Raw genomic sequence first — 21048 nt, forward strand, 5'->3', positions numbered from 1 at the left:
ATGAGATTGCACAATTTTTCTGCGTACTCTCAGTACAGCACTAGGGTCAAACCTTCCCAGCAGAAGCCCACCTGAGTATAACTCTTGAGTGTTGATCACAGAGTGATGAAGGAAAAAAGAAAAGATGTGTCATATCACATGTGGACCTTGGGCAAGTGTACAAGAAGCACGGGAGCAGGGTTAATTTCTGGACACCAGAGGAGTTCAGAGGAGTGACACAAGTACAAATCACTTGACTGCATGGGATGCCAATGGTCCTTGATCTAAACCTTCTTTGTCCATGATGTCTTTCTGCCTTGAAATCCCTGATGGTCTCATACTGACACTTTGAGAAATTAGCCTTCATATAGGAAAGCACGTGGCAGAAGCCAGGAAATGAAAAGGCAGCAGAGCAGGAAACCAGCCCTAACATTAGCTGAGATGGTTCGTATTACACATGAGCTGGTCACAAAATTATGACTTCCACTAAGGTGCCTCTGGGCCTGAGGCAGTGCAGGACTGCTATAAAAGGCAGCCCAAGTCTCTGTGCTCTCATCCACTTCTCTCACCTCCTTCTCCTCAGAAACCAGGTGAGTGGGAAGCCTCTTCTCCTTGTCCTCCTGCTGCTGCTTCAAGAGCAGCCCTTTCCTGGCTGTAGGTCTCAACTGACAGGGGCTGTCATAGCCCAGGGCTGGGAGCTGCTTCTACTGGGCAGGGGAGAAAAGGTCTTGCGCAGACAGAGGGAGACTGGGACTTGGCTGAGGTGGTTCCTGGGCTTTGAGCTGGGCAGTACAATGTGTGCTAGCAGGTGCCTTGACTACAGGGTGTTTGGGTGCAGTGCTGATCCTCATGTGTCCTCACTTTCTGCTTCTCCCTACCATCTGTGCCAGGTGCTCCTGTGACACTGAGCCATGTCCTGCTGCCAGCCCTGCAACCCTTGCTGCCAGCCCTGTGGCCCCACCCCACTGGCCAACAGCTGCAATGAGTGCTGTGTCAGGCAGTGCCAGGACTCCCATGTGGCCATCCAGCCCTCCCCTGTGGTGGTGACCCTGCCTGGCCCCATCCTCAGCACCTTCCCCCAGAACACCGCTGTGGGATCCTCCACCTCTGCTGCTGTTGGCAACATCCTGAGCTGTGGCGGAGTGCCCATCAGCTCTGGGGGCTTTGACCTCTCCTGCATCACCAACTGCTATGGTGGCAGCAGATGTCGTCCCTGCTAAAGATGCTGCTGTCAACATCCTTGGGCGAGAACCTCCAAGATCTCAGAATATGATTCTGGGCAGGAGACAGAGCTTCTGGACATTCTATTTACAGCTTTAGGATGATGTTTCTCCCTCCTACTATTGCATCTTCTTTCTGTGCTATCCATGTCTCCCCAGGTGCAGCTCCACTGCATCTTAGTGGCTGCTTCTGGTACTCTCTGTGAGCCATGTTGTTTTATTTACACTCAATAAAATACTTTTGCATCCAAGCCTTGGTCTCTGAGTCATCCTTCATTTTCAGGCAAACCTTCCATATTGCTTAGGGAAAATGGTGGAGGAAGAAGAGGGTTCAACTCCCTTGAAGCTGACTAAGTCATCCCTGGTTACTCAACAACTGAAGATCATCAACAAGACCATGGCTCCAAAGTTTGGCAACAGTTTTGAAGGGAAAAAACATTGTCTGGGGACAGCCTACTACTTCACCTCTGCCTTCCCCTGCCCTCCATTACGTGGTCTACAGTCCATGGTGTCACAGTCCGCTGTGGTTAGACAGGCAAGCCGATCGGAAGATCACGCGGTGTACGGGAAAGATAGGGTCCCCACCCTCTCCAAAGGTGTTAACCAATAATGTTGTAACAAGTGACGTGACAGCCGTGACGCAAGCGTATCACGGGTATAAAAGGATGCGTGTGCAGAAAATAAAACGCATTTCGCCATCCACCACATTGGTGTAAGTGTACGATCTGTCCGTCAGGCCTGTACGTATGCTGACGTGTCTCTCCTTTCAAACTGGATCGTCACGCCTCCATCCGTGAGACAACAGTCCACATAACCTGAGCGGGGGTCGTGATGGTTCGTTCGACCACAGGGTGCAAAAGACAACAGCAAGAGACTAAGGTTTTGATCAGCAGCAAAGCAATTTATTGAGGGCAACAATTCAGTTTTGGGGTAATGGTGAGAGAGAGAGAGAGAGATAAGAAGATGACAAAGTAGAGAGGGAGAGAAGGGACACAGAGAGAAAGAGAGAGAGAGAGAGAGAGAAATAGGGAGACAGGGAGACAGGGAGACAGAGAGAATAGGGGGCAATAGCTACCAACAGATGGGATGTCCTCAGATCATCTGACAATGTCTTCCATCCATGGGGAGAAAGAAGTCTCAAAGGTCTCTTCGGAGAGTAATAATTTTATAGTCCATTTCAAGGCAAGGGGCCGCTGGTCGAAAGGTGGGGAGATTTATGGACTATTGTGTTCAGAGGACCATGGCTTCAAGAATCAGGTGTAGGAAGTACGGCTGTTCTAGCCCCGTACCTGCCTGAGTCCATTGTACCGTGACAGTACAGCACACACACCTCTACACAGTCCCTTGGCAAGCATCCACCTTGGCCAGACCAGAACTCCTGCCCAGAGTGAGAGGTGGGGACCAGGGGTCTCAAGGGTCTCAGGGTCTCAAGGGTCTCTCAAGGTCTCAGTCTCTGACGATGATTGTGAGGCAGAATCAGGCAATCTTTGGACCGACCCTTACACCACCCTGTGACTCATGATCATTGTCAGGAGCGCTTCTTCATGGCATTGTTCTCAAGTCTTCAGGACTTGTCCGAGTTGATAGCACATCCCAGAAAAACAGAGACAGGAAAATGGACAGGATCAAGGAGTAGGAGAAAGATAACGGAAAGAAAAAGAGAAAAAGAAAACAAACAAATAATCAATTTTCAATTATTCAATTGTTTTTCATTACATAAAAACAATTTCTGATAACAGAGAAAATGATCAATTTCAATAAAAATACAATGCAACTAAAATAATCAATTTTGATCAATGTTCAAAATATAATATGACTAAACGAAGCAATTTTAAATTAATATTCAACATCTAAGATAATAAAAAATAATCCATTTTAACTATCATTCAAATTACAGGATGACCAAAAGAAAGTGATTTTTAATCAAGAACATGTTTTGTCTTATTTCCAGATCACACAGTTCTCCTTGCATCGATAACCTTAGGGATGTCAATGGTGACAGATTTGTGTAAATTTAGCGTGGATGTCAATTGTGTTGACCGTTTCATGATTCTCCAATTCATAATATAGAGAATTGCTGATAAAACAAAACCAATCAAGACCAGAATCAGGAGGATGATGATGAGATGACTCAGTTTGTTTAGGACCCCTGTGGCAGTAGGTGAGCACCCAAAAAGAGTATCCCACCATTGGTGTTCAGCAACTCTTTTTAGTCTTTCCAGAACATGATGAATTTCTTTCAAATTGTGATAAACAGTCATTAAATTTTTTGTTCATTTCTCTTAATCTTTTCCAAAATGCCAATCAGGTCTTGGTGAAGCAGCAATTGCTTTACCAGAGAGAGGTTCATTCCAATGGGAGTAGGCAATAGATGAGAGGTCAGTGTGCAATTGGACTGTAGAAGGTGATGAGAGATAACCGGGGCTACAAAAGAAAAGTCATGTCCTGTAATTTTAGTAAAGTTACAAACACAAAGATCTGAATGATTTTTAGTACTTACTACTAAATTCTCTACAGAAACACTATCACAAGCAGTTCTTAAGCATGCACAACCATTGCAGAGAGTCATTAATTGTTTTTTCCTCACTTCTTCGCCAAGAGCGAGTTTCTATAGCTGCTGTAAGGTAGGCTCCTAAAACTGAGCAGAGAATGGTCTTATTTTGACCCAGTTTGAATTTTGTTTCGTGTTGCAAAGATTGTATTCTATCAATCATATTTTCTAGATTAAACCAGTGATTGTGTGTCCATTCTTCCCCCCCTTTAGATGGTTTGGAATTGTATTAAGTTAGCAAAGCATAAAATGCAGTTTTATCTTCTGTACTATAATTTTCACTCATTTTACGAGTTAGAGAAGTAGAACTACTATAGGAAAACTAGTAACTTACAGTAATTTCACGAATACAAGCTGCACTGAGTATAAGCCGCATCTCTGGGTGTTGGCAAGTATTTCGTTTTTTGTCCATAAATAAGTTGCACCTGAGTATAAGCCGCTCTGTCGTTCGCAGCGAGGACCCGCATGCAACAAAGTTGCCAAATAGTAACAGAACCACGGCAGGGCGGGGTTTACTGGCTCGGCTCGGGCTGTGCAGGCTCGACCCGCTCAGGGCTGTCGATGGGGCAGGGTGGCCCAGCCCGGCACTGCTGCTCGGCGGGGCCGCTCACGACCAGCCGCCGCTGCCACTGGGCTCGGTCACCACAGCCCGGCTCTGCCCCATGGTGGCAGGCAGGGACCGAGCCCCCCCGCTCCCGCGGCGGCAGCAGCAGGCGGCGACGGAGCACCCCGCCTCCTCCCTGAGCCGCGGCGATGGTGGCACGGGGCCCCCCCATCTCTCCCCTGGGCTATGGGAGAGGAGGGAAGGAGGGAGTTCTCCCTCCTCTCTCCCCGCCCCCCGTGCTACCTGCAGGCAGCCAGGCTCCACCCACAGCGCAACAGAGTAACAATTTGTAACAATCACGAAATGCCGACTTTGCAGCTGCTCGGTTCGACACTCTGTCTGACACTTCTGAGGTTTTAAATGTCAGAAAATTATTCACATATTACCCGCTCCTGAGTATAAACCACATTTCCGGTTTGGGAACAAAATCTTAGTCAAAATGGTGTGGCTTGTATTCGTGAAATTACTGTAAATCACACACACAGCCTTCACTGTGTTAAGCCCCTTATTTCCCAGAGAAAAAGAAAAGAAGCAGAAATTACACACACATACAAGCTATACAGGAAGCACCCTTTCTTCAAGCAAAGTCAATACAACATATATAACAACAGGAAAAACTTGCACAACTTAAACCCTCACCCTGAGTGGAATAGTTAGTGCAACACCCTTCCTGAATTCAAGGAAGGTCAAAAGACAACACAAACAAATCTTGCACAGCTAAACACTCACCCTGAGTCGAATAGCCTGCACAGCACCCTTCCTGACTTCAAGGAAGGTCAAAATCGCAAAAACTGGCACTACCAAACCCTGACCCTGAGTGGAATGGCTAGTGCAGCACTCTTCCTGTCTTCAAGGAAGGTCAATGGACAATACAAACACAAACATTCATACACAACCTGCGTAGTACCCCCCCACTAACATTTAGCAAGAGGGGTAATATTACATTCAAACAAGAATAGAGAGGGAGGATCACACAGTCTTGCCGTTTGCACTGAGGTCTTTTGTGAATTTCTGCAGACAGAGCCCTCAAACGAGTGTAGGGATGCTTTGTTCACCTAGGTGTGTGCAGTCTGTGGGAAATCTGAAATGCCCCCCTTGCTTTCTAGACAAACTCACCCCTTTCGAGGTGGCCAGCTACGTGAAGCTGGAGCAAGATGTCCTTCTCCTGTTACAGACTACACACAACCAGCAACCCTTCTGTCTGTCAGAAATCCCGCTGACTACACCATTTAATGGTACGGTCCACACAACCTGAACGGTGTTTGTGATGGTTCGTTCGACCGCAGGGTGCAAAAGACAGCAGCAAGAGACTAAGGTTTTGTTCAGCAACAAGCAACAAAGCAATTTATTGAGGGCCAACAATTCAGTTTTGGGGTAATGGTGAGAAGGAGAGACATAAAAAGATGACAAAGTAGGGAGGGAGAGAGAGACAGAGAGAGACGGAGACAGAGACAGAGACAGAGACAGAGACAGAGACGGAGATGGAGACGGAGACGGAGACGGAGACGGAGACAGAGACAGGGACAGAGACAGAGAAAGAGAGAGACAGATAGAGAGAGACACAGAGAGAGAGAGAATAGGGGGAATAGCTACCAACAGATGGGACGTCCTCGGATTATCCGGTGATGTCTTCCATCCGTGGGGAGAAAGAAGTCTCAAAGGTCTCTTCGGAGAGTAATAATTTTATAGTCCATTTCAAGGCGAGGGGCCGCTGGCCAAAAGGTGGGAGATTTATGGACTATTGTGTTCAGAGGACCATGGCTTCAAGAATCAGGTGCAGGAAGTACGACTGTTCTAGCCCCATACCTGCCTGAGTCCATTGTACCGTGACAGTACAGCACACACACCTCTACACAGACCCTTGGCAAGCATCCACCTTGGCCAGACCAGAACTCCTGCCCAGAGTGAGAGGTGGGGTCCAGGGGTCTCAAGGGTCTCAGGGTCTCAGTCTCTGATGATGATTTTGAGGCAGATCAGGCAGTCTTTGGACTGACCCTTATACATAGCCTGCACACAGGAGAACGGGTAGGTGATATACACTCCTTCAGCACAGGCAGGACTCAGCTGGTATCCAGACATGCAGGGCTGAGGTAATTCACAAGTTTGCTATCAGCCATACTCAGGCTACTGCAATGGTAAATGACTTTCAGTTGAATTTGTACAAAAGTCTTATGGCTTCATTATAAATTTGTGACATTTCTTGCTTATATGAATGTATGTAGTTTGTCCATTGAGTTCTTCCTGGATGAGGCCTTTGACCAAACCAGTGCTCATTGCTGCTGGATCAACCTTTGGTTGACAGTCCACGCTCACTTTGTGATTCATTCCTGTGTTTGCACCGTACTGTGTTGTGCTTGTTTCCAGGAGAGAGTACAAGAATGTTTGTTGCAAAAATATGCTGCCTACCTCTGTACGACCCCTTTCTCCAGTCACAGCATGTTTTTTCTCACATTGCCTTCTTAGCAACAGTCCTTGGTTGGCTCCATGTCTATCTGGTTATTGGTGTTTGAGACACCTTATCATCTAGGGTTCTGCACCACCTGTGGCTCAAACATCAATATGGACTTGGACTAAAAAAGGAGAAGTAGAGAAAGAGAGTGTGTTACTGTATGATGTTATGGAACGGTGATGGAGACAGTAACATGGCACTCCTTCTTGTTGAGGTGAAGAAGAGCAATTTATTCAAGGAAATCATGGGTTTAAATAATATATATCATACAAAACAAATCAGAGAGGATGCATTGGTTAGAGGAAGAACACCTCTTTAAAAACATGCTCTGTGGAAAACATCACATCCTTAGCAGGTGTTTATCTATGATATTGAATTCGCTGAAACCTTTCTCCTGGGAAAGAGTCAGAGCTAAAGCTTCTCTGAAGAAACTTTCTCTGGGAAAGAATCAGAACTGATAAATCCTCACAGGATTTTTCCCAGGCCTCTGACAGTGCCCACAAGAGAGAAAGGGGAAAAACTGTATAAGCTATCTCTAAATTTTGGGGTTAATGTCTTTATAATGCCCCACATTTTAATATACAATCTGATTATGAAAATAAAAGGCAAAAAGGTAAACATCAGGACAATTACAGGGTGTTATTAAGAACTTCAGTTGCTCTTGGTGACCATCCAAATAAAAAGTCCCAACAATGATATTCCCTATCTCTCTTTGGTTACTCTATCACTCGATGGATTTTTCTACATCAGGATGAATGGTAATAAAAAATTTCAGTCTGTTTTCCCAAGCTTCCTCAAATTGCATTTTTCCCATCCAAGTGAGATTCATTCAGTAGGAATAGGCTGCTGGTGTTAAGTCAGTGTATAATTAATTGATAACAATTGGTAGATATAAGAGGAGCTGAATAACCAAAATCACATCCCATAATATCAAGCAAGTTGCAAGCACAAATATTAGGGTACTTGTATGTACAATAATGTTGTCTACAAATATAAAATCACAAGGGATTCTCACACAAGCACATCAGTTCCATCAGGTCCATACTCTGTACTCTAGGGGCTAGAGTGCATCTCCATTGGGATTTAATCCTGACATAATGATTGGGTATATGGCATATGCTGAAGCACCATGCACTGTTACAACAGAAATTGTGGTTTACAGTTTGAGGGGTCATAAAGGAAAATTAAAAGTTGCTACTATTATCTATTTGCTAGGAGTTTAATTCCCTTTTGTATTATCCCAGGTTACTTTTTGAACGCCACCTTCCTTTGTAATTGCTACCCCAGTAAATTGTACCCACAAGAGAGAAATGTGTGTAGTCCAGAATGCATATGGTTACCATACTGATTAGCATAAACAAAAGAAATGAGGGTTTCAACCCCGTTGGTTGAGCTCGTTGATGTGTGAACCTAATTTTGTTCCTTCTGGCAATGCTTGCTGCTGCAAAAACAATAAGCAGTTCTTTGATAAGTAACTCAATCTTCAATGGGATGTTCTGGCACAATTCCCGGTAATGTTCCTGGAAAGATAAAACAGTACAAGTCTCAGCAGAATTGGCCTAGACAGGTTACCCCTTAGTTGCTCGAACTATATAACAGCTTGGAATAATGACAAAAGTACCTTTTCTCACTCAGAGTGTCTGTGTTCTGTCTTTTTAAATGCAGTTAGTCGAGTAATAAAAATGTCTTTGGTTCATCAGGGCCAGTTTGGCCTCAGGTGTGTAATCTCAGTTTGTAGTTCATTAACTGCTTGCCACACTACTGTTGCTGCTTCCCCCACTTTTTCAGAGGGGAATGGTGGTGGTGTCTCCTTTAGAATATTAGAATATTACAATAGAATATTAGAATATTACATAATTACATGTCCAGAGAAAGTGAGATTGCCTGTAAATGTTTGGCAAGCACAGCCTGTACAATTGTGGAGAAATGTTTATACCCGTATGCCCATATGAGAATCTGATAAAAGTGTATTGTCCACCCTTCCAGGCAAGTGCAAATTGAGCCTTGTCATGTTCCTGGCATGGAATCATAAATAAACATTTATTTTACATCCAGGGCTTCTATACACGAGTGGGAGGCTCTCTAAATTTGAGTTGCCAGTTCTGCAGAATTTAGCACAGCAGCAGTTGAAGGTACACTATTGGCAATCAATTGCCTGTAATAAACAGTAAGATATGATTCTCTTCAGCTCTTTCAGGAGCCAGAAAGGAGAATTAGAACAGGAGAGTGAGTGAGTGAGTGAGTGAGTGAGTGAGTGAGTGAGTGAGTGAGTGAGTGAGTGAGTGAGTCTTTTCTCCTGATCTGCTACCACCCCATCAATGCCCAAGCACATGACTGCTTCAAGTGTGGCTGTTAGGTTTGCAATATTGGACACTTGAGCCAAATTGGTTGGAACTACAGAAACTCTCCCTTATGCCACAGCTAAAGGCCAGCACCGAGATACATAAGCAATCCTTGAAACAGGGAATGCAGTCACCACATGAAGCGAGCACACTGGAGTCTCTGGATTTCTTTTAGGATTAGGGTTAACATTTGAACTCAAGGTCCACACACTTCTGTCCAGCAGACACCAGGTTTGATAATTCAGAACTCAAAATATTTTCACTGTGATCTTCAGGAAGGGAGTAGAGCTGACAACCACTTCTCATGATAAATTACCCTTATCATTCAGTTTAAGATGCTCCATCTGCTTTGGTGATTTTAACTTAACCCACACACACAACTTCTCAGTCTCCCACTGCATTACTACTGAATGTTGTGCACCCGTATCTATTACAAATTTTATTGATTGTTGATGAGAATCAACTAAAATCCTAATGCCACTAATGCCTAACACTCCCAGCCCTCAGTATCCTTGGGCTACTTCCTTAAGCAGCATAATTTGATCATCACCATCAGGAACACTCCACACATATTCAGTTTCCAACTCCCTTTCCAGGTCCTGTGGAAGTCTTCTATACTTTTACTGGAAATTTGATATCTTGGTAACTGTATACAGAAGGGGTGCAGCTGGCTGCAGTCTCTTAGCTAGGGAGTGAGTTTGGTGGATGGGAGTGCTTCCCCTTGCGAAATGCAGAGACACTGCAAGACTTGGTTGGGAGTCAGGGACTGGGCTTAGCCCCTTCTCGCCTTCTCTCTTGCAGGATCAGAGTGGAGATGGCTGTGATTTTGGTGCTGGGCTGCTCTGTGGGGACAATTCGCTGCCACTGCAGAGTTTTGGTCTTCACTGCTTCTTCTGACCTTACTGAATTGGGACCTTTTCTACACCGGATCTCACTGGGAAGGACCCTCATCATCTGCTTGGGGGAATCCTGGGACCCGGATGTGCTCCCTCTCTCTGGAGGGAGGATCTCCTAGCTACTTGCAGGAGCCTGTCTGCCTCTGCCATCCCCAGGATATCACACAGGAGATGTGAGAGCCAGGGGAGAATCCAAAACAACTCCCTCTCTCCACTTTTTTTCACCTTTTGGGGCCACCCAGCCCTGCTGTTTTTTGCCCCAGCTTTGGCAGTTTTTGCTTCATTTTAATTCAACTCCCCATATCTACCTAGCCCCCTGCTGCTCCTGCCATGGCTTTGGGGTTTTTTGCTATGCTTCGTTTGCCTCCCCAAGCCTGCTCACCTCTGCGACTCCAGCTTGCTACTCCAGGGTTCCTACTACAGCACGTTTTACCACCGAGAGTGGCACTGCAACTGGCTGCTCCCTGTGAGTTTTGCAAAGGAAGACCCCTCTGCTCTCCTCCCCCGCCTGCGCCACCATTACCGCGTGAGGGAGACATGGCCGAGCTCGCACCACAGCGCCCCCTGCAGGGCAATCATCGCACCCGCCCTGCCCGGCCAGGAGCCAGCAGCGCCCCTGCTGGCTGTGCCTGGAACTGCACCCAAGGGGAAAGTGCCTACAGCCGAGAGCAGCTGGGACTGGTGTCTGCTTCTCTTTGGTGCTGCTACCGGTGGGGTTGTTTGTTTGCTATAGATATATTTATTAGTAAAGGACTGTTATTCCTCTTCCTATATCTTAGCCTGAAAGCCCCTAGTTTCAAAGTTATAATAATTTGGAGGGAAAGGGGTCATATTTCCATTTCATTAATGTTTCCACCATCCTTGGAAGACATCTGTCTTTTAAACAAACATGTGCTGCTGATGGGGCCTAGACTGGGTAATCCAGGGGAGGAGAAGGAAGAGATGAGACTCTGGGCTGTTCCTGAACATTGCTGCTTCCCTTCCTCATTCCTGCCACCCTTTGGAGCCATCTTTTCCCTGTTTGTCACTGGCTGGGGTGTAGCCAGGGATGTTCTTCAGCAGCTTCAAAGGAAAAGGCACAGAGTTAAATCCACAACAGGGAGTCTCACATTCTGTGCCTCCAACTTTCACCCTGAGCAGACTAGACTGCAAGAATTGCCACAGAAAAAAGGTCAACTTAGAGGCCAAGGCTTGGATGCACAACTTTAATGAATGTAAGGTAGAAACAGAGGTGACTCACAGAGAGCACAAGGTGCAGCCACTAAGGTACAGTGAAGCTCCTGCAGGGTGTCCATATGCCTGCCCTAAAGAGGGAGACAGGGCAACACATCCCCCTAGGCTGGCCAGGGGATGCATGGACAGCAAAGGAAAGACAAAATAAAGTGGAAAAAGGGAACAATGACTCAGACACTGAATACAATGTATTAAAGCTCTATCTCTGCCCAGAGCCAGGTATTGAGGTGTTGGAAGTTCTTGCCTGAAGACTTTAGGCAGCTTTAGCAGGGACGACATCTGCTGCCACCATAGCAGTTGGTGATGCAGGAGAGGTCAAAGCCCCCAGAGTTGATGGGCACTCCGCCACAGCTCAGGATGTTGCCAACAGCAGCAGAGGTGGAAGATCCCACAGCGGTGTTCTGGGGGAAGGAGCTGAGGATGGGGCCAGGCAGGGTCACTACCACAGGCGAGGGCTGGATGGCCACATGGGAGTCCTGACACTGCCTGACACAGCACTCATTGCAGCTGTTGGCCAGTGGGGTGGGGCCACAGGGCTGGCAGCAAGGGTTGCAGGGCTGGCAGCTGGTCATGGCTCGGGGTCACAGGAGCACCTGGCACAGACGGTAGGGAGAAGCAGAAAGTGAGGACACATGAGGAGCAGCACTGCACCCAAACATCCTGCAGCCAAGGCACCTGCTGGCTCACATTGCACTGCCCAGCTCAAAGCCCAGGAGCCACCTCAACCAAGTCGCAGCCTCTCTCTGTCTGCACAAGACCTTCTCTCCCCTGCCCTCTCCCAGCACAAGCAGCTCCCAGCCCTGGACTCTGACAGCCCCTGTCAGCTGAGACCTACAGCCAGGAAAGGGCTGGTCTTGAAGCCGCAGCAGCAGGACGAAGAGAAGGAGGAGAAGAAGCTTCCCACTCACCTGATTCCTGAGGAGAAGGAGGTAAGAGAAATGGATGAGAGAGCACAGAGACTTGGACTGCCTTTTATAGCAGTCCTGCACTGCCTCAGGTCCAGAGGCTCCTTAGTGGAAGTTATGATTTTGTGACCAGCTCATTTCAAATGCAAACCATCCCATCTAATGGTAGGGCTGTGTCCTGGTTTCCTGCACTGCTACCTTTTCATTTCCTGGCTAATTCCGCGTGCTTTCCTGTATGAAGATCTCTTTCTGTAAGTGCTGGTATGACAGCATCAATGATTTCCAGGGCAGAAAGACGTCAGCACAGGCAGAAGTCTCAGATTAATTACCATTGTCATCCCCTGTGGGCAGGTGACGTTTACTTGTGTCATTCCTGTGGTCTCGAGGCAAAGTACAGTAATTTCACAATTATAAGCTGCACCATTTTGACTAAAATTTTGGTCCAAACCTGGAAGTGCGGCTTATAATCAGGTGCAGCTTATATATGGACAAAGAACTAAAAGTTACTGTTTTAGTTTGGAGGACTGGTGTCTGCTGAGAAAGGCAGGAACTTCTCTTTGAAATGGAGAATGTAAACCCCCTCCCTTCAAATTATTATAATTTTAAAATCAAGGGGCTTTCAGGCAAAGATATGGGAATTAGGAATAACAGTTCTTTACTAGGGAAATTAAAATAGAAATACAGTACTACAAAGAAACAAACTCCAAGCCCTGACAAAGTCAGAGTACAACCTGACACCCCGTCAGGCAGGGTGTTGGTAGCAGTCCCATTAAATGGTGGCTGCAGTCCCCTTGCAGTGACAGATGTGATTCAGATGGAGCAGTGCTCCTGTACAAGGTGCAGTTTCCCTCCGGAGCTCCAGTGGTGATGTGGTGAAATCCAGTTTTCCTCTGGAGTCCAGTGGAGAAAGGGACTATCTTAGTGTCCCAAAACCTCTGTGTTTATCTTGGTAAGAAATGTTGGGCTCTTCCCCCTGGCTGGAGCAACTTCCAATGGGACAAAGTAATTTTATCAGTCACACAATGGGACTCAAAGGGCCATTAGCAGAAAATGACTGGCCGGAGGAAGGATGGGTTGTGAAAAGACAAAGAACACTGCCCCACCTGGTTTCAATGGATGACCCATTAGCAGAATATCTCCCGCGGAGATAAAGATCACTGCCCCCACCCTCAACAGATGGTGATAGAACAGATACCTTTTATCACACTCTGTATTGTAATCCAAGACAGTTACCAACACCCGGACGTGCAGCTTATAATCAGGTGCATCTTATAATAGTGAAATTACTGTACTCAGAAAATGGGCACTGCTATTGTGTATCTCTCCCACATGTCCAAGGACTCCGCTATGAGGGAACATGCTACATCTCCACAACCCAGTTCTTAGCTAATGACATTTCCAAACCTTATTTGAATGTACAGATTTTTGTTTGCTCCATGAAGACATGTATGAGCACATGTGTGTCAGTCTAGGCTTGTAGTAAAATCCCTGGTCAAATTAGCAGGAAGATTATTCCGGGAGGTATTCAAAAACACATGAATAACAAGGCAGCCATTTCTCACAAGCAATGTGAGTTCATGAGAGGGAAGTCTTGCTTGTCAAACCTAATTTCCTTTCACAACAAGGCAGCCCACCTTGTTGATGAATGGTAGCCAACTGATGCAATTTCATCAGTTGCATCATTGCATCTTTTTTGCATTTCTATAAAGTTTTTTGATACCATTTCTCACAGGATCCTTCTGGACGAAATGCCCAGGACACATCTGGATAAATACATTGTGTGGTGGGTGAGCAACTAGCTCATGGGTCAGACACAAAAGGTGACAGACTGGCAGCTGGTCTCCAATGAGGTCCTCACTTTTAGGGTCAATCTTTTTCAACATTTCTATGAACAACTGGGATGCAGGACTTGAACAAATACTAAATTCACAGAGTATACCAAACTGAGAGGAACTATCAAGTCCCTCAAAGGCAGAGAGCTCTGCAAAGAGACCAAATTAGAGATGGGCAATCACCAACTATACGAAGTTCAACAAGGGCAAGTATCAAGTTCTGCACCTGGGATGGGGCAACCATGGATGTACAGACAAACTGGGGACAGAGAGGCTGGAGATCAGAGATGAGGAAAGTGACTTGGGGGTCCAGGTAGATGGCAAGTTGGGTATGAGTTAGCAATGCCCTGGCAACCAGGAAGGCCAACTACGTCTTGAAGGGCATCAGGCTCAACTTTGCAAGCTGGGCAAGGGAGGGCATTGTGCTACTCTGCTCAGCACTGGGGCAGCCTCACCCTGAGTTCTGGGGGTAGTTTTGGGCACCACAATATAAGAAAGATATTGAGCTGTTAGAGAGTGTCCAAAGAAGGGACACAAAAGTGGTGAAGTTCTGGAGGGGAAACCATACGAGGAATCACTGAAGTCACTTGGTGTATTTAGTCTGGATAAAGGGAGGCTGAGGGGACACCTCAGTAGAATCTGTGACTTGTGGAGGGGCAGATACAGATCTCTTCTGTCTGGTGACCAGGTGTGGGAATCCTTAAAATCAGAGGGTTTTGAGAAAATGCTCTCAACCCTACTAAAACTCAGGTGTTCAAATTGTAGACAAATCTCCTCAAATTATTGCTACTGTATTTCAAGCTTTTCATCTCTTCCCACAAACTTTTTATTTATTTACAGATTCTGCTTATGTTTATAATGCAATTTAAAAAATTAAAAAATAAATTCTAAAAAATGTTAATAATAACACTTTATATGGTTAGCTTTCATGTATTTATATAATTTTACAATATAAAACTAATCCATATTTTGTTTCTCACATTAAGACTCATTCACTGCTTCCAAAATTTTTAGTAAAAAAAACCACAAAAGCAGACAAATTAACAATAATTATTTCAAACACTTTACCAAACATTTTTAAACAAGCAAAACTAAGTCATGCCTTTTTTCACCAAAACACTCAAACACTTATGCAAATCTTTCAAATTTCCAAAAGTCAAGCTAAAGCTATCATTAGCACTTGCACTAATAGTCAACTTGAACAACCTCCTATTTCTGCAGGAGCCATCAACCTGCAGGGTTTGCAAAGCCTGTAATTATAACAAATAAATATAAATAAATACCCTTGCTTTAGTAAATTTAAAAGTGTTCATGTTTTAGTAAACACCTTCTCTAATGCAGTTTTTGCTTCTGTCCATACAAGTAAAACAAGTAATCATGCCTGTCAATATCTTTTGCAAACTTTTACTTCATTAAGTGTGGCACAAGAAATAAAAACTAACAATAGTCCTGCATATATATCTCAAAAATTAGCCACATTTTTAAACTCTTAAAGTGTTCATCACATCTTCAGTATTCCTCATTCTCCCACAAGCCAAGCAACTATTAAGAAGACCCATCAAACATTAAAACGTATTTTTAATCAACAGATGTGGGGGAGTAGAGGTCACACCACAGATGAGGTTGAACAAAGCTTTATATGTTTTTAATTTCTTGAACAGTCCTTTTACAGAACTTGATTCCCCAATTTTTAGATATTTTTCAAATAATACACATGCAAAATTGAAAGAAAATCCTCCTGTTTTAATTAGAATCCCTGCGACAGGACAAATTGAATGTCCTTTCCAATTAATAACCTGGGGCAAAGGGTATGCTGTGGCTTGACAGGTGCAGGAGTTAAGTGGACCCAGCAAAAACGTCAAACCGTATTGCACCCAAAAACGTGTTGACAAGTTGAAGACCATAGAAACAAGTACGCAGACATGAGCTGAACAGAGGGACCACAGGTCACTCCTGATGTTCCTTGTTCTTTGGTGGAACCTGCAAACTCTGACTTTGTGTTATTTATAAATGTACCAACTATTGGTTTTGTAGAGGGGTTTTTTTTTTTGCAAAAGCGCAACTTTTGTCTTGTTATGTTATAGATGTTCTCTATTGGATTTTCAAAGGTGAAATTTTTATTAGAGGTCAAAATCAAAGTTTTTAATTGAAGTATTTTGGAAAATCTTTTGTCAGAAATTAGCTTATGAAAAGGATGGAGCAAAATAGACTGGTGTTGGTTGGTTTTAATTTTTTCTTGTAATGCAGATTTGCCTGTGGAACAGCCAAAAACAAATGTATTGGTGACTTTAGTCAAGGCAGCAGGCTCAGATATCATATATTTGTTTAACTCAGAACCAAAAAAGCCATTCTCAACCTGTCTGGTTGGTGTGCCAGTAAAGGATTTGCCCTTGATGAAAAAGGAACTTCATGTTAACCCTGGTGAAATCGACAATGGGAGCAATCCTGCACTGGATTGGAACATTTGGGTGAAAGAACTTCCCAAAGCAGTATTTGAACCCCAAGAATTAGGGGGATTGGTGGTCTAGTTGCCATTGGCTGCAGAGTAGCAGCGTATGCCTTCATCAGCTCCAAGGCAAAGGGCAAAAAGTAAAATCCATTGCAGGTACTCCCATCCTCTTCTTCCTCTATCTTTTTCCCTGAGCAGACTGGAATAGTTCCTACAGGGAGTATCAGGGACAGCCACTAAGATGCTGTGGAAATCCTACAGGTCCTCCATCAGCCTCTCCTGTGGAAGGAGGGAGGGCAACATGTCCCCACTAGACTGGCCTGGGGAGATAAAGACGACGAAAGAAAGAGAAAAGTGGAAGAAGGAAATAGCAACCTGAAGCTGTGTCATGTGCCCAAACAATGGAAACTTTGGGCATGCAAGTAAGAAGCACTAAAGCACTGCCACTTTCCTGACAACTTTGCCGTAAACAAATCTGCAGGCGTGAAACAAGTTCACATCACCAGCCCACAGGGGATGCTGCCAGCCCTTGATCTGAGCATTGTGACTGTGCTGACATCCTTCTGCCCTGAAGTTCTTGAACCTCTCATCTTGACACTTACAGAAGTTTGCATAAAAAAACCATGTGGAATGCACTAGGAAATGAAAAGGCAGCAGTGCAAGAAATCAGGACAGCACCTACCATTAGCTGGGATAGTTTGCATTTGAAATGAGCTGGTCAGAAAATTATTACTGCCACAAAGGTGCTACTGGGCCTGAGGCAGTGCAGGACTGCTATAAAAGGTAGTCCAAGTCTCTGCTCCCTCATCCATTTCTCTCACCTTCTTCTCCTCAGGAATCAGGTGAGTGTGAAACCTCTTCTCCTCTTCCTGCTTCAAGAGTAGCTCTTTCCTGGCTGTAGGTCTCAGTTGACAGGGGCTGTCATAGCCCAGGGCTGGGAGCTGTTTGTCCTGTGAGAGGGCAGGGGAGAGAAGGTCTAGTGCAGACAGAGAGAAGCTGGGATTTGGCTGAGGTGGCTCCTGGGCTTTGAGCTGGGCAGTGCAATGTGAGCCAGCAGGTGCCTTGGCTGCAGGATGTTTGGGTGCAGTGCTGCTCCTCATGTGTCCTCACTTTCTGCTTCTCCCTGCCCTCTGTGCCAGGTGCTCCTGTGACCCCAAGCCATGTCCTGCAACCCTTGCTGCCAGCCCTGTGGCCCCACCCCGCTGGCCAACAGCTGCAATGAGTGCTGTGTCAGGCAGTGCCAAGACTCCCATGTGGCCATCCAACCCTCGCCTGTGGTAGTGACCCTGCCTGGCCCCATCCTCAGCTCCTTCCCCCAGAACACCGTGGTGGGATCCTCCACCTCCGCTGCTGTTGGCAGCATCCTCAATTGTGATGGAGTGCCCATCAACTCTGGGGGCTTTGATCTCTCCTGCATCACCAATCGCTATGGTGGCAACAGATACCGTCCCTGCTAATTCTGCTGGCAACATTCTCGGGCAAGAACCTCCACAACCTCAGGACCTGGTTCTGGGCAGGAGATAGAGCTTTGGGACAGCATAATTAGAGTTTCAAGCCATTGTCCCCTTCTTCTCCTCTCCCTTTTGCTTTTTATTTTGCTGTCCATGTCTCCTCAAGCCAGTCTAGTGGAGACCTGCTGCCCTTCCCTCCCTCTGCAGGCCAAGTGGAGGGACACCCCCACTAAATCTTTGTGGCTACTCCTGGTGACCTCTCTGAGACACTCCGAGTATTTTTTTCTCTACACTCAATAAAGCTGTTTTGCATCCGTATATGGGCCTCTGAGTCCTCCTTCTTTCTGTAACAACTCTTCCAGCATGCTCAGGGAAAATAGCTGGAGAAAGCAAATGGTGGGATTCCATGTAGTGGATTTTCCTTTGTGCCTTTTCCCTTGGCACTGAAAAGGTCATCCTCGACTTCTCAGCAGCCAAAGACCATCAGGGGGATTGACTCCAAAGGGTGGTAGGATTGGGGAAGGGAAAAATAATTCTTGTGACCAGTCCACAACCTCATCTCTTCCTTCTCCACCACTCCCTTACCGGCCTAGGCTCCATGGCAAATAGAAGCACAGGCAGATGAGATGCACTCCCTCAGCACAGGCAGGCAAAACTGCTGTTGAGACATGCAGGGCTGAGACAATTAACAAGTTGGGATTAGTATCAACCATACTCAGGGTAAGCAGTGGTAAATGACTTTTGATTGAGTTTGTGCAAATGACTTAGGACTTCACTGTACGTTCACATTTCTTCCTTTTATGGATGGATGTTATCTGAACATCCTCTTCCCTTTTGACCAAACCCTTGCCCAAGAGTATCAAGTAAAGGATGACAGACCCTGGTGAACAAATGGTCTGCCAGAGACAGCCCACAGATCATGGAGTCATAGAATGGTTTGGGTTAGAATGGATCATACAGATCATCTAATCCCACCCAGGTGCCAAAATCACAGGTGCCTTTATCAAGATCGGGATGTTCCAAGCCTCATAAGTGAGAGAATGGAAGGATTACTGGCTTGAAATATTTCACCTGATTTTGCATAGAGGAAGGGACATCTTGGGCTCTGTCTGAGTGAGGTGATATCCTACTCCATACACCCCATTCTCTGGACCTCTATCCAAACCCTTCAATGGCTGCCAATCCCTGGAAAACCAGAGGCAACGCTTCACACCCTACCCCTGCACCCCAGTCCATCCCCAGAGTGGCCAGATGGCTGAAAGTCCCACCGGGACCCAGAAAAGTCAAAGGGTATTTGATGTGCGACACAAGGCAAACGTGTTTCTTGACCCTTCCTGTTCTTGGAATTTCTATAAGTTGAACACCACTGGAACCAGAAATGGTAGCTGTGTTTGCTCTTTTCTATTCATTTTCTGTCTTTCTTTCTTTCCCTTTCTTCTAATTCCTTTCTCAGAATTGTGAGTAACTTGAAATCAGATGCTTTTAGAGTCTGTTAAATTAAATGGATTAAATTAATGCTTTGAGAAGTGTTTTGTGTTGACTGGATGCTGCTTGAAACCTTTTGTCAAAGTTATTTGATTTTCTGAAGTTGCCAGTAAAGGGTTTTTTGGTTTTAGTGACCTCTCGAGAATATCTTCTTGGTATTTCTCCTGTATGTCTAACTCGAAGTGCATGAAAAACCAAAGTCCTTTTAAGAGTCACACTGAACGAGATTTTGGGGGCCTTACATTTTAATTGGCACAGTGAGCAGGTACTCTGGAGGTGATGAAGAGTATTTTATACAGTGAGAACTGCTAATTGCAGAATAAGGGAGAAATTACAGTAATTTCATGAGTATAAGGCACACTGGAGTACAAGGTGCTCTGGATTATAAGGCACACTTCCGGGTGCTGGCAATTTTCCAAACTTTGTCCATATATAAGGCACACCACCATATAAGATGCATTTTCGTTAGCAGCTAGGATCTGCGTGCAACTTTCACAAAGTTGCCAATTAGTAACAGAATTGCGAGATCACGGGGTTTACTGGCAGGTGCTGACCTTGGAAACATTATTTCCAAGTGAAAAAAGATATAAACAATAGCTGCAGCTGCTCACCCTGGAAACATTATTTCCAAGCGAAAAAAGATACAAACAATAGTGTGGTAATTTCGCAAGCATTTCCAACAGATCCGCATTGCCTTTAAACAGTTGCGCAGCCACTCAGCCGTGCAGCCGCAGCAGACTGAAGACACTGAAAAAATACAGAGAAATATCACTCACTTTGATCAAACTTTTAAACAGATTTATTTTTTATTCGGCTTTATTCATCTTCCATGAAACCTTCGAACTCTTCATCCTCTGTATCGGAAATCACCAGTTGGGCAATGGCGGCATCTGCAAACCCAAACCAGTATCACCTGTACCTTCATCGTCAGAATCATCAGTTTTGGTACTCTCGATGACATTGCTGGTCAGTCCAGGAATGATGTCGGCCTTTGTGAAGCCTTGGACGATAGCTGTGGCGGCATCTGGTATCCACTGGCACACAGTGGCATAACTTGCCCGGCGTAGCCTTCCGATTTTTGTGAAAGAGTGGTCTCCTTCCACCATCCAGTTTTCCCACATAATTCGCAGTTTCACCTTGAAGGAACAAATAACACTTATGTCCAGTGGTTGCACTTCTTTGATCAAACTATCTGGTATTACAGCAAGCTCTGAGTTCATCTTTTTCACCAGGGTTTTTATGCTTTCGGTTTTGTGGGCACACATGGAATCGAAAATCAACAATGCTGGCGAAGTACGAAAGAAGCCATCTGGTCTGCAAACATAAAGTTCCATTAGTCAAGTCCTCATTATCTCTTCATCCATCCAGCCTTTTGTATTCATTACAACAATTATTCCAGCTGGAAATGTTTCTTTAGGCTATGTTTTTCTTTTAAAAATTACCATTGGAGGAATTTCTGTCCATTTGACAAAATGCCAAGGATGACTGCAAACGATGTCTTTTTGTTCCCTGTGGTGCGGATTGGTAGCATGGAAGTGCCCATTCTCTCCACGGTTCATTCAGCGGCATATCAAAGGTGAGGGGGACTTCGTCCGTGTTGATGATGCGGTCTGGCTGTATTTTTTTTTTTTCAGAGATCTTACTTTTGCAGT

General features: G+C 45.3%; 3 pseudogenes; 2 read left to right on the top strand and 1 right to left on the bottom strand.

Moving 5' to 3' along the window:
• The first annotated feature begins 436 nt into the window (after positions 1 to 436).
• Positions 437 to 1199, top strand: LOC117006557 (annotated as a pseudogene).
• Positions 1200 to 11537: 10338 nt separating this feature from the next.
• On the bottom strand, positions 11538 to 12317 carry LOC117006466 (annotated as a pseudogene).
• A 4852-nt stretch (positions 12318 to 17169) lies between these two features.
• Positions 17170 to 17917, top strand: LOC117006535 (annotated as a pseudogene).
• The last annotated feature ends 3131 nt before the right edge of the window (positions 17918 to 21048 follow it).

The sequence above is a fragment of the Catharus ustulatus genome, chromosome 23 (assembly GCF_009819885.2).
Source record: "Catharus ustulatus isolate bCatUst1 chromosome 23, bCatUst1.pri.v2, whole genome shotgun sequence".
Taxonomy (NCBI): domain Eukaryota; kingdom Metazoa; phylum Chordata; class Aves; order Passeriformes; family Turdidae; genus Catharus; species Catharus ustulatus.